Here is a 13293-nt window from a genome sequence, read left to right on the forward strand (position 1 = left end):
CGGCAGTTAGGTTGCCGTGTTAATGATTGGCTGTCAACTGTGTTAAGTTAGGTGTTTCTCCACGAGTGGATACGAGTCGTTTAGCCAGACGTCAAGAGTCTCGCTAATATAACCATAGCTTTGCTGACGCCAATCTAAAGTAAATCAAGCACCCTGTGTATTAGTGGTTAAGTTAGTAAATAAACTACTGTTAAGCTTTATGCGGTGTTTCCGTTGAACCACTTCTGAATACTGCCAATAGTACACAAGCCTTCAGCTCTAAGTGTCTTCAACACCGAGTTGCCTATAAGTCACAAACTATAAATGTGATGAGGACCCTAGGAGTCCCTTAAAGTGTTAAATCATTGAGGAGATTCCAACGATCAACGTGGAGCAGGACCAGGTGAGGCTAGTCTGAGAAGAGACCCTCAAGGACTCTAACTCGACCTTGCTCCCAGGCCCTGTACGGTTGCTCTCGTATTTTCTATTCTGCTAATTCCGACAGCTTCGTGAAGCGTCTGCCACATGTACATTGGCGACGTACGCATTGCAGTCGTGAAAGCAAAAAAGAAACCCCCACATCTGGTGCCCAACGTGATTGGCTTAGTTGGAACCTATGAGCTAGGTTGTACAGTAAAATTTCGCACTTAAATTTTTCCTGAAAATTCAAAAGTGACGAGCAGTATTCAGAAGATGTTTAACACCCTGTTAGGTACACACACCACCAGTATGTCTGAGTGTGTAGAGTACAAACAGCGCTACCTGCATCTTCTCTTGGCCTTGACCGCTCGTAGACCTGACGACTACGACACTCTTAGTGAGCAAGAGTGTAAGGAACGAGTGGAACAACATTTGAGGGCCGTGGAAGAGGTGATGCTACAAGCACACATGCAGGGTAGTACTGAGGTAGCGTGCATGAGTCTCATCACACTGGATGAGGCTACTGGGGAGAGACCCCAGTGGGTGACGTCACCGAGAATGATGTCACCAGAATCACGCGCGCTGCGGAAGAAAACGGAGTCACGCGGGAATCTAGCCCTTTAAATACTCCGTTGGGGGGATTCTATGGGGAAGAATCTCAGCCCAAAAGGTCCTTGTGGACGACACCAACTCAAAGAGTAGGTATTACAGGCTCGCAATTATTCACCTTAGAGGAATACCGTAACCAAGTTAGGGAGTTGGGATTCGAAGGGAATAAAGTAGCAGAGCAAGCTATGAAACTCTGGACTGATCAGCAGGACAGAGAAAGTAAACTGTGGACTGATCAGCAGGACAGAGAAAGCAAACTCTGGACTGATCAGCAGGAGAGAGAAAACAAACGCTGGACTGATCAGCAGAACCGAGAAAGTACTGAACGCATAGTTCGCATGCAGTTGCAAGCAAGGCTGGATGACCAGACAAGTGGTCGTTCAACAGAGACTAACGTTGAACAAGGTAAGACTGTCAAACTACCTAAACTAGCAAACTTTGATGAAAGGGGCGACTCGATGGATGCATACATCAAGCGTTGCGAAGGTCGCGCCGCTGATTGCGGGTGGGAAAGATCAAAGTGGGCACTCGCTCTTAGTGCATTGTTAAAGGGTTGGGCACTAACTATCTACCACAGTCTGGGTCCGCACCAGCGCGGAGGTTACGAGGCATTGACAACAGCGCTGCTGAACGGTTTTGGCATCACTGCAGACCGGATGCTAGAGAATTTCCGTAGAGCTCAATTACAAAAAGGAGAGACATATGTGTTAATGTTACAGCGGTTAGAATCGAGTCTAAACCGTTACTGTGAACTCATGGAGACTGCTCCTGGGAGCATGGAGTTCTATCAACTGATGATTCGTGAACAGTTCTTAGAAGCATGCCAATCGTCTCCGCGTGTCAAGCTCAAAGAGCAAGAAATTGTGTCAAATCTGTCTATGGCCAAGCAAGGTGATCTGTGGGCTGGGGCCAGGAGACAGGTGAAAGGGGTGAAGCCGCACGAGAAGCATCATGCTACAGGTATGGGCGAGGGAGCTAAGCCTAAGACTGGTGTGTCGGGGGAGCAGGGAAACTCCTCCAACAAGCATGTGCACAAGTGCTACACCTGTGGTAAGCCAGGTCATTGCAGCTGATTGCAAGGTAAAACCGAAGTCAGGTTACATAGCAGGTGTGAGCTCAAGTGGTAAGATACATCCCAACGTCGGAAAGGATCCACTAGCTTGGACCCTTGAGGTGGTGGACGGAAATGTTAACGGAAAATCGGCGAAAATCTTCCGTGACAAAGGCGCCACTACTCACATGGTAAGAAAGAGCCTAGTACAGCCAGGATCTGAGACAGGTAGACATATCGATGTCAAATTCCCAAATGGCTATGCTAAAGAGATGGTGGAGGTGTATGTGTGGGTCGACACACCTTACATCAAAGGTAAAATCCGTGCCGTTCAACAGGAACGTGCTGTATATGGACTTTTGTTGGGAAATGTTCCAGGAATCTCTGATTGTCCAAGTCCGCCCTTGAAGAAAACGGGGGAGCGTGAGGACGCTGCCTCAGCTGTGTGCAGTCGTCCTCAGTCAGCTGATGCCAAGGGCGACACACCGGGGATGACGTCACAGGGAGTGACCACACCCTCACCCAGCTGAAGAATAAGGGAGTGTCTGCAAAGTTAAAAGAAGCAAAAGAACACATGCTCAAACGCTACGAGGACCCTCCTGCAGATGGATCCAGCAAGCCGAAGAAGCATGTAAGACGTAAGAACAGGAGAGGACCGCGGGGCTCGACATCGACAGGGCGCCGATCGACCACCCACTGCTCTCAGCAACGATCGCCGGTGTCTCAGTGATAACCGCGGACGAGGAGGTAGGTCAGCCAGGTCTCTTCAATCAACAGCAGCAGGAGACACACCGAGATGTTAAGGTTGATGATCAGCTGTCTGAAGGTCAAGTCGACCAGGTTACTCGACTGGTAGCAGAGTACAAGGAGGTACTCTCTGGCGTCACTAAAGTAGCAAAGGTAGAGGGCTACCGCATACCTTTGCTAGAGCAGCAAGCGGTACGAACAAAACCATATCCTGTTCCTCATCACCTTGTACCACAGGTGAGAGAAGAACTGGCATCTATGATTAATGCGGGAGTAATAGAGAAGTTGACCTCACCATACTCAAGCTCAATGGTGTTAGTGAAGAAGCCTGGGGGAGGTGTGCGCATCTGCCTCGACTTCAGGAAGTTGAACTCCATCATAGAGTTTGATGCTGAACCGATGTTCAATCAAAATGAGATCTTCTCGAGGTTAGCTTCCAGTTGCTATTTCTCCAAGCTCTACCTGACAAAAGGATTTTGGCAGATTCCATTAGATGAAGACAGTAAGCGCTGCACTGCCTTCATGACTAGTGAAGGTCTCTTCCAGTTCACAGTTCTTCCGTTTGGACTGGTGAACGCCCCTGCAGTGTTCAACAGAACTATGCGCAAGATCTTGGGGGGAATTACTGGAGTAGAAGTGTTCGTGGACGATGTGCTCATCCACTCTGCTACGTGGGAAGAACATCTGACCTTGCTAAGGCAGGTGTTGGCAAGACTACAAGAAGTAGGAATGGTTGCAAAACCCACTAAGTGTGAGTTGGGGTGCAAGGAGGTCAGGTACTTTGGTCACGTGATAGGGGGAGGGTTCACCAGGCCGCTGCCTGAGAAGATCACCAAGATCAGTGAAGCCGCTCCACCCGCCACCAAGACTCAGGTTAAGTCATTCCTGGGACTTGCAGGGTACTACAGAACTTTCATTCCCAATTTCACATCCATAGCAACTCCGCTAACTAATCTCACCAAGAAGAATGCACCGGTTAGAGTACGTTGGACAGAAATGGAGAACTCAGCATTCTCGACGCTCAAGAAGAAGCTGACTGAAGCACCCATCCTTAGACTACCAGATTCTACCAGGGAGTACATCCTCCGGACAGATGCCTCAAATACAGGTTTTGGTGCTGTACTCATGCAAGAGTACGACAGTGAAATCTGGCCAGTTGCGTACTCTAGTCGTAAATTGATGCTGAGCAGAAGTACTCCACTGTAGAAAAGGAACTCCTTGCTGCTGTCATGGGAGTAAGGAAATTCTACCAGTATCTCTACGGTAAGCATTTCATGTTTCAAGTAGATCACCAACCCCTCAGCCACATCGGTACGCTTAAAATCGCAAACCCTAGAATAATGCGCTGGGTGTTGTTCCTTCAACAGTTCACATTCCGCGTGGTTTACATAAAGGGAGCCGACAACGTTGGTGCTGACTGGTTGAGTAGGTCAGGGGTGATTAACGAGACGTCGAACGAGGGAGACATGAGCGAGGAAATGCAACGCGAATCACCGGACACTGGTTCCCAGCGTGTCTCTGATGTTTCAGGCATGACACAGGTGGAGAGAGGCAGTGGACAGACTAGCGCCACTCAGGGTTTCGAGGCGTTGAGCCGACCCAGAGCTGAAGCTCCGTCAGACCACAGTGCCTGCTCACGACCTGACAAGATAGTCACACGTGACCCGGTGACTGAAGAAATTCCTCACTTACCAGAAGAGAATAGTCTAGACGAGGACCCGCCTCGCCTAGCTGTATAGAAGACGGGGGTCTGCTAGACCCAGCCGCGCCACGTGCACTCAGCACTGTGCACGTGCGTCAGCGGTGTGAGGTCTGAACGAGCGCCACTATGTGGGCTCGATCTTTGTTGGGGGGTGTTGTGAGAGAGTGTCTCTCAAGATTCTCCTACAGCTGACTGGAATGGCTCATTGCTGTGCACAGTGCACCGATCTTGTGCACAAGGTCCTATTTCTGTTAACCCTGGATAGTGAGCTGGCATGTTGGGTATCTCCAGAATGCCCACTTAACCAGGAACACTTTCATAATATGGAGGCCGCCGTATGTCCAGGCAGGAAGTAGATACAGGGAGTTAAGCATACTTGCCACCAAAGGGTCAGTGAGTACATGGCTGGTGCCCGCGTGAGAGAGGGGAGACGTTAGCAGCGTCTGACCTCTGGGGTCAACCGGCGCGATGGACAATAACAGCTATGACGTGGTCGTGACGTGTTCATGACGTCACTCCTGCTACTGCTCATCGAACGAGCTAATATGATTGGTTCCCGCTCATTTGCTGCAATGCTATTGGTCATATTGTAACTCTTTTGTGCTGGGTGCCACGAGATGCCCGGCACCCCTTCCAAAACCCATTCAAGTGAGGGACACCAAACCTAGAGGACGAATTCTGTTCTGTCTACCGGCCAATAGACTGAACACCGTCTATTCCTCACCGTCAAGTTAACTCAGCGTTTGAAGATTATACGATACACTCGCCCAGAATCACGAGTGTGAATATAGTATTCAGAAGCCTAAAGTGACAAATCTCCAGAGCGAAACAGACTGGTATCAGGTAACCCCTGGTGACAAAGATCGTTGTGAGTGACTTAGAGTGAACTAAGGCAGTGCCGCCGCCTAGTAACCTGTGTGTGACTTTACCACAAGTGTACCTGCATGGTACCACAGCCGCCACTCGTCCCGAGCGTGCACCTCAGTACCCAGTACCCCAGTACCTCCGACCTTCTGTGCCTCGAGCGCCCGCCGCCGCCCTCACACTACTACGTGACGTCACCACCTTACTCATCGCCAGTGCCAGTGGGTGCGCGTGTGTCTGTCTGTTAAGCATACAGCCCGCCCTACTGCAAGTACCCTCCGTGTCCACGAGCGAAACCAGCTGTCAGGCCACCTACGAGTGCTTGTATAAATGTGCCTGAGTGAGTGAGTGAGTGAGTAAGGAAAAGATACCTATCTGTAAGTACAAGATTTTGTCATTGTTTTATTGTGTCTGTGTTGATCTGAGGGATCAACCACAGTTCTCACCTTCTCATACCTGTCACAGGTCATAGGTGAGTCGACGGTGAATGCGTGTTTATCTGTGTGGTATCACGGCATTTCACTAGTCTGTGAATGTGAGCTTCACATACACCACACATTTAGTTATTGTGTGTGATATTATTGTGCATGTTATTGCCTGTCCCATTGACAGTGTAGTTGTTGACTTATTGCATATCATCATTACCGAGTATCCGGTTGGAACTCTTGTGATCCCTTTGTATACCGGCAGTTAGGTTGCCGTGTTAATGATTGGCTGTCAACTGTGTTAAGTTAGGTGTTTCTCCACGAGTGGATACGAGTCGTTTAGCCAGACGTCAAGAGTCTCGCTAATACAACCATAGCCTTTCTGACGCCAATCTAAAGTAAAGCAAGCACTCTTTGTATTAGTGGTTAAATTAGTAAATAAACTACTGTTAAGCTTTATGCAATGTTTCCGTTGAACCACTTCTGAATACTGCCAACATTACTCAAGCCTTCAGCTCTAGGTGTCTTCAACACCGAGTTGCTTAATTCACTAAACTATATATGTGATGAGGACCCTAGGAGTCCCTTAAAGTGTTAAATCATTGAGGAGATTCCAACGATCAACGTGGAGCAGGACCAGGTGAGACTAGTCTGAGAAGAGACCCTCAAGGACTCTAACTCGACCTTGCTCCCAGGCCCTGTACGGTTGCTCTCGTATTTTCTATTCTGCTAATTCCGACAGCTTCGTGAAGCGTCTGCCACATATACATTGGCGACGTACGCATTGCCGTCGTGAAAGCAAAAAAGAAAACCCCCACAATCAGCATGGGTTCAGGGATGGCAAATCATGCCTAACAGATTTAATTGAGTTCTATGACTAGGGAACAAAAATTAGGAAAAGTAGAAAAGACTGGGCAGACTGCATATTTCTGGAACAAATTAAAAATTATAGGCTTGCAACGAATTCCTTCTTCCTAATTTCCCCCACCTCTAGGCCTAGCTTTAAGATTCACGTAATCAGTCTATTGATTGAGTCTCTGTCATTAACGTGGTTCTGGTAAACTTAATATTTCGAATACACTGTTCAAACTCAGCAGCTCCCACTTCTAGATTTAAGACCAATAATTACATTAGTAGACAAGCTACACCAAAAATCTATACATGCGTAACTTTCAAAGTTATTATTACGGACAACAATAACTCATGTGATTAAAACAAATTCAAACAAAATAAATAACCTAAAACACTATGCATAAATATATTTAAACTAAATACTTGAGTATGGTTTTTATAATTTTTAAAGGACATGTATAGTTACTTACATTCCTTCTCTTTTTGCAGTATGAAGAGTAGGAAAATTGATTATTGAGACTTGTGATATCTATTTGTTGGAGTCTTGCTGCTGCTGTGGTCGTTCAAAATGTGCATCTACCCTAATATTACTCTAGTCTGGCTTCTCGACAAATTTACGTTTTCTTTGCAACTCCAATTTAGCTGCTGAGAGAACGAGTATAAATTCCTTTGTATATTTTGGAATTCATCGTAGTTGACAATATTAGCCATTATTACTTCTATAAGATACTTAGACCACGATAATTCTTAAAGAAAATGGGTCCTTCAGTAACTTGTCTATTATATTTATTTTGTATAAGTTTTAGTTTAGTTCATTTATTATGCACACCATACGCATCCTGTGGGTGGTAGAGGACCCATGCCCATGCTGTGGGTGGTAGAGGACCCATGCCCATGCTGTGGGTGGTAATGAACCTCATATTCATCCTGCAGTCGGCAGTGGACCCCATCCCCATCCTGTGGACGGCAGTATACCCAATACCCATCCTGTGAGTGGAAGTGGACCCCATATCCATCCTTTGGGCGGTAGTGGATCCTATATCCTTCCCGTGGGCAGAAATGGTAAAGGTTACCAATGCATTATGGGCTCAGGAGCTCAACCTCAAAACTGCTTGCGGTAAGCAAGTTACAGTTTTGATGAGCTAGTTGCACAGTTCACTGTGTATCAACGATGGGTTCGAGAACGACCACACCTACAGTCTCTACGCTTAGTAACTTACATATGCCTGTCATGAGCCAGCGTTATAATTTGGTTGGTTTATCATGGACAACCGCTTCCCCCCCCCCTCCCTCTCCAATCCAGTGGGCAACGGTGGAAAGGTTAGAAGTGTGGCAAATGTATCGTTAAAGTACAAGAAGTGAGGCAAATGTATCGTTAAAGTACAAGAAGTATGGCAAATGTATCGTTAAAGTACAAGAAGTATGGCAAATGTATCGTTAAAGTACAAGAAGTGTGGCAAATGTATCGTTAGAGTACAAGAAGTGTGGCAAATGTATCGTTAGAGTACAAGAAGTATGGCAAATGTATCGTTAAAGTGCAAGAAGTATGGCAAATGTATCGTTAAAGTGCAAGAAGTATGGCAAATGTATCGTTAGAGTACAAGAAGTATGGCAAATGTATCGTTAAAGTGCAAGAAGTATGGCAAATGTATCGTTAAAGTGCAAGAAGTATGGCAAATGTATCGTTAGAGTACAAGAAGTATGGCAAATGTATCGTTAAAGTGCAAGAAGTATGGCAAATGTATCGTTAAAGTACAAGAAGTATGGCAAATGTATCGTTAGAGTACAAGAAGTGTGGCAAATGTATCGTTAAAGTACAAGAAGTGTGGCAAATGTATCGTTAGAGTACAAGAAGTGTGGCAAATGTATCGTTAGAGTACAAGAAGTGTGGCAAATGTATCGTTAGAGTACAAGAAGTGTGGCAAATGTATCGTTAGAGTACAAGAAGTATGGCAAATCAGTTAGAATGCAAGAAGTATGGCAAAAATATCGTAAGTCTGCAATAAGAAATATTGCATATGTATAAAAAGTGTGCAAGAAGCATTGAAAATATATCGTGAGGTACACCGAGAGGTATATCTCACTTCTGAAGTATACACTGATAGTTTACTTCAGCCCTTAACAATGTTCAGGACTAAAGTTTTCTTGTTGGTTGGTCAGTATACTATAGTGGTGGTGGCCTTACTAACCCTACAGTGGTTGGTCAGTATACTACGGTGGTGGTGGCCTTACTAACCCTACAGTGGTTGGTCAGTATACTATGGTGGTGGCCTTACTAACCCTACAGTGGTTGGTCAGTATACTATGGTGGTGGTGGCCTTACTAACCCTACAGTGGTTGGTCAGTATACTACGGTGATGGCCTTACTAACCCTACAGTGGTTGGTCAGTATACTACGGTGGTGGTGGCCTTACTAACCCTACAGTGGTTGGTCAGTATACTACGGTGGTGGTGGCCTTACTACCCCTACAGTGGTTGGTCAGTATACTACGGTGGTGGCCTTACTAACCCTACAGTGGTTGGTCAGTATACTACGGTGATGGCCTTACTAACCCTACAGTGGTTGGTCAGTATACTACGGTGGTGGTGGCCTTACTAACCCTACAGTGGTTGGTCAGTATACTACGGTGGTGGTGGCCTTACTAACCCTACAGTGGTTGGTCAGTATACTACGGTGGTGGCCTTACTAACCCTACAGTGGTTGGTCAGTATACTACGGTGGTGGTGGCCTTACTAACCCTACAGTGGTTGGTCAGTATACTATGGTGGTGGCGGCCTTACTAACCCTACAGTGGTTGATCAGTATACTATGGTGGTGGTGGCCTTACTAACCCTACAGTGGTTGGTCAGTATACTACGGTGGTGGCCTTACTAACCCTACAGTGGTTGGTCAGTATACTACGGTGGTGGTGGCCTTACTAACCCTACAGTGGTTGGTCAGTATACTATGGTGATGGCCTTACTAACCCTACAGTGGTTGGTCAGTATACTATGGTGGTGGCCTTACTAACCCTACAGTGGTTGGTCAGTATACTATGGTGGTGGTGGCCTTACTAACCCTACAGTGGTTGGTCAGTATACTACGGTGGTGGCCTTACTAACCCTACAGTGGTTGGTCAGTATACTACGGTGGTGGCCTTACTAACCCTACAGTGGTTGGTCAGTATACTACGGTGGTGGCCTTACTAACCCTACAGTGGTTGGTCAGTATACTATGGTGGTGGCGGCCTTACTAACCCTACAGTGGTTGACCAGTATACTACGGTGGTGGTGGCCTTACTAACCCTACAGTGGTTGGTCAGTATACTACGGTGGTGGTGGCCTTACTAACCCTACAGTGGTTGGTCAGTATACTATGGTGGTGGCCTTACTAACCCTACAGTGGTTGGTCAGTATACTATGGTGGTGGTGGCCTTACTAACCCTACAGTGGTTGGTCAGTATACTACGGTGGTGGTGGCCTTACTAACCCTACAGTGGTTGGTCAGTATACTACGGTGGTGGCCTTACTAACCCTACAGTGGTTGGTCAGTATACTATGGTGGTGGTGGCCTTACTAACCCTACAGTGGTTGGTCAGTATACTACGGTGGTGGTGGCCTTACTACCCCTACAGTGGTTGGTCAGTATACTATGGTGGTGGTGGCCTTACTAACCCTACAGTGGTTGGTCAGTATGCTATGGTGGTGGCCTTACTAACCCTACAGTGGTTGGTCAGTATACTATGGTGGTGGTGGCCTTACTAACCCTACAGTGGTTGGTCAGTATACTATGGTGGTGGCCTTACTGACCCTACAGTGGTTGGTCAGTATACTATGGTGGTGGTGGCCTTACTACCCCTACAGTGGTTGATCAGTATACTATGGTGGTGGCGGCCTTACTAACCCTACAGTGGTTGGTCAGTATACTACGGTGGTGGCCTTACTAACCCTACAGTGGTTGGTCAGTATACTACGGTGATGGCCTTACTAACCCTACAGTGGTTGGTCAGTATACTACGGTGGTGGTGGCCTTACTAACCCTACAGTGGTTGGTCAGTATACTACGGTGGTGGTGGCCTTACTAACCCTACAGTGGTTGGTCAGTATACTACGGTGGTGGCCTTACTAACCCTACAGTGGTTGGTCAGTATACTACGGTGGTGGTGGCCTTACTAACCCTACAGTGGTTGGTCAGTATACTATGGTGGTGGCGGCCTTACTAACCCTACAGTGGTTGATCAGTATACTATGGTGGTGGTGGCCTTACTAACCCTACAGTGGTTGGTCAGTATACTACGGTGGTGGCCTTACTAACCCTACAGTGGTTGGTCAGTATACTACGGTGGTGGTGGCCTTACTAACCCTACAGTGGTTGGTCAGTATACTATGGTGATGGCCTTACTAACCCTACAGTGGTTGGTCAGTATACTATGGTGGTGGCCTTACTAACCCTACAGTGGTTGGTCAGTATACTATGGTGGTGGTGGCCTTACTAACCCTACAGTGGTTGGTCAGTATACTACGGTGGTGGCCTTACTAACCCTACAGTGGTTGGTCAGTATACTACGGTGGTGGCCTTACTAACCCTACAGTGGTTGGTCAGTATACTACGGTGGTGGCCTTACTAACCCTACAGTGGTTGGTCAGTATACTATGGTGGTGGCGGCCTTACTAACCCTACAGTGGTTGACCAGTATACTACGGTGGTGGTGGCCTTACTAACCCTACAGTGGTTGGTCAGTATACTACGGTGGTGGTGGCCTTACTAACCCTACAGTGGTTGGTCAGTATACTATGGTGGTGGCCTTACTAACCCTACAGTGGTTGGTCAGTATACTATGGTGGTGGTGGCCTTACTAACCCTACAGTGGTTGGTCAGTATACTACGGTGGTGGTGGCCTTACTAACCCTACAGTGGTTGGTCAGTATACTACGGTGGTGGCCTTACTAACCCTACAGTGGTTGGTCAGTATACTATGGTGGTGGTGGCCTTACTAACCCTACAGTGGTTGGTCAGTATACTACGGTGGTGGTGGCCTTACTACCCCTACAGTGGTTGGTCAGTATACTATGGTGGTGGTGGCCTTACTAACCCTACAGTGGTTGGTCAGTATGCTATGGTGGTGGCCTTACTAACCCTACAGTGGTTGGTCAGTATACTATGGTGGTGGTGGCCTTACTAACCCTACAGTGGTTGGTCAGTATACTATGGTGGTGGCCTTACTGACCCTACAGTGGTTGGTCAGTATACTATGGTGGTGGTGGCCTTACTACCCCTACAGTGGTTGATCAGTATACTATGGTGGTGGCGGCCTTACTAACCCTACAGTGGTTGGTCAGTATACTACGGTGGTGGTGGCCTTACTAACCCTACAGTGGTTGGTCAGTATACTACGGTGATGGCCTTACTAACCCTACAGTGGTTGGTCAGTATACTATGGTGGTGGCCTTACTAACCCTACAGTGGTTGGTCAGTATACTATGGTGGTGGCGGCCTTACTAACCCTACAGTGGTTGGTCAGTATACTATGGTGGTGGCGGCCTTACTAACCCTACAGTGGTTGATCAGTATACTATGGTGGTGGTGGCCTTACTAACCCTACAGTGGTTGGTCAGTATACTACGGTGGTGGTGGCCTTACTAACCCTACAGTGGTTGATCAGTATACTATGGTGGTGGTGGCCTTACTAACCCTACAGTGGTTGGTCAGTATACTACGGTGGTGGTGGCCTTACTAACCCTACAGTGGTTGGTCAGTATACTACGGTGGTGGTGGCCTTACTACCCCTACAGTGGTTGGTCAGTATACTATGGTGGTGGCCTTACTAACCCTACAGTGGTTGGTCAATATACTATGGTGGTGGTGGCCTTACTAACCCTACAGTGGTTGGTCAGTATACTATGGTGGTGGCCTTACTAACCCTACAGTGGTTGGTCAGTATACTATGGTGGTGGCCTTACTAACCCTACAGTGGTTGGTCAGTATACTATGGTGGTGGTGGCCTTACTAACCCTACAGTGGTTGGTCAGTATACTACGGTGGTGGTGGCCTTACTACCCCTACAGTGGTTGGTCAGTATACTATGGTGGTGGCGGCCTTACTAACCCTACAGTGGTTGGTCAGTATACTATGGTGGTGGTGGCCTTACTAACCCTACAGTGGTTGGTCAGTATACTATGGTGGTGGTGGCCTTACTAACCCTACAGTGGTTGGTCAGTATACTACGGTGGTGGCCTTACTAACCCTACAGTGGTTGGTCAGTATACTATGGTGGTGGTGGCCTTACTAACCCTACAGTGGTTGGTCAGTATACTACGGTGGTGGTGGCCTTACTACCCCTACAGTGGTTGGTCAGTATACTACGGTGGTGGCCTTACTAACCCTACAGTGGTTGGTCAGTATACTACGGTGGTGGTGGCCTTACTACCCCTACAGTGGTTGGTCAGTATACTATGGTGGTGGCCTTACTAACCCTACAGTGGTTGGTCAGTATACTATGGTGGTGGCCTTACTAACCCTACAGTGGTTGGTCAGTATACTATGGTGGTGGTGGCCTTACTAACCCTACAGTGGTTGGTCAGTATACTACGGTGGTGGTGGCCTTACTACCCCTACAGTGGTTGGTCAGTATACTATGGTGGTGGCGGCCTTACTAACCCTACAG

Source organism: Procambarus clarkii, chromosome 46, assembly GCF_040958095.1.
Source record: "Procambarus clarkii isolate CNS0578487 chromosome 46, FALCON_Pclarkii_2.0, whole genome shotgun sequence".
Classification (NCBI taxonomy): domain Eukaryota; kingdom Metazoa; phylum Arthropoda; class Malacostraca; order Decapoda; family Cambaridae; genus Procambarus; species Procambarus clarkii.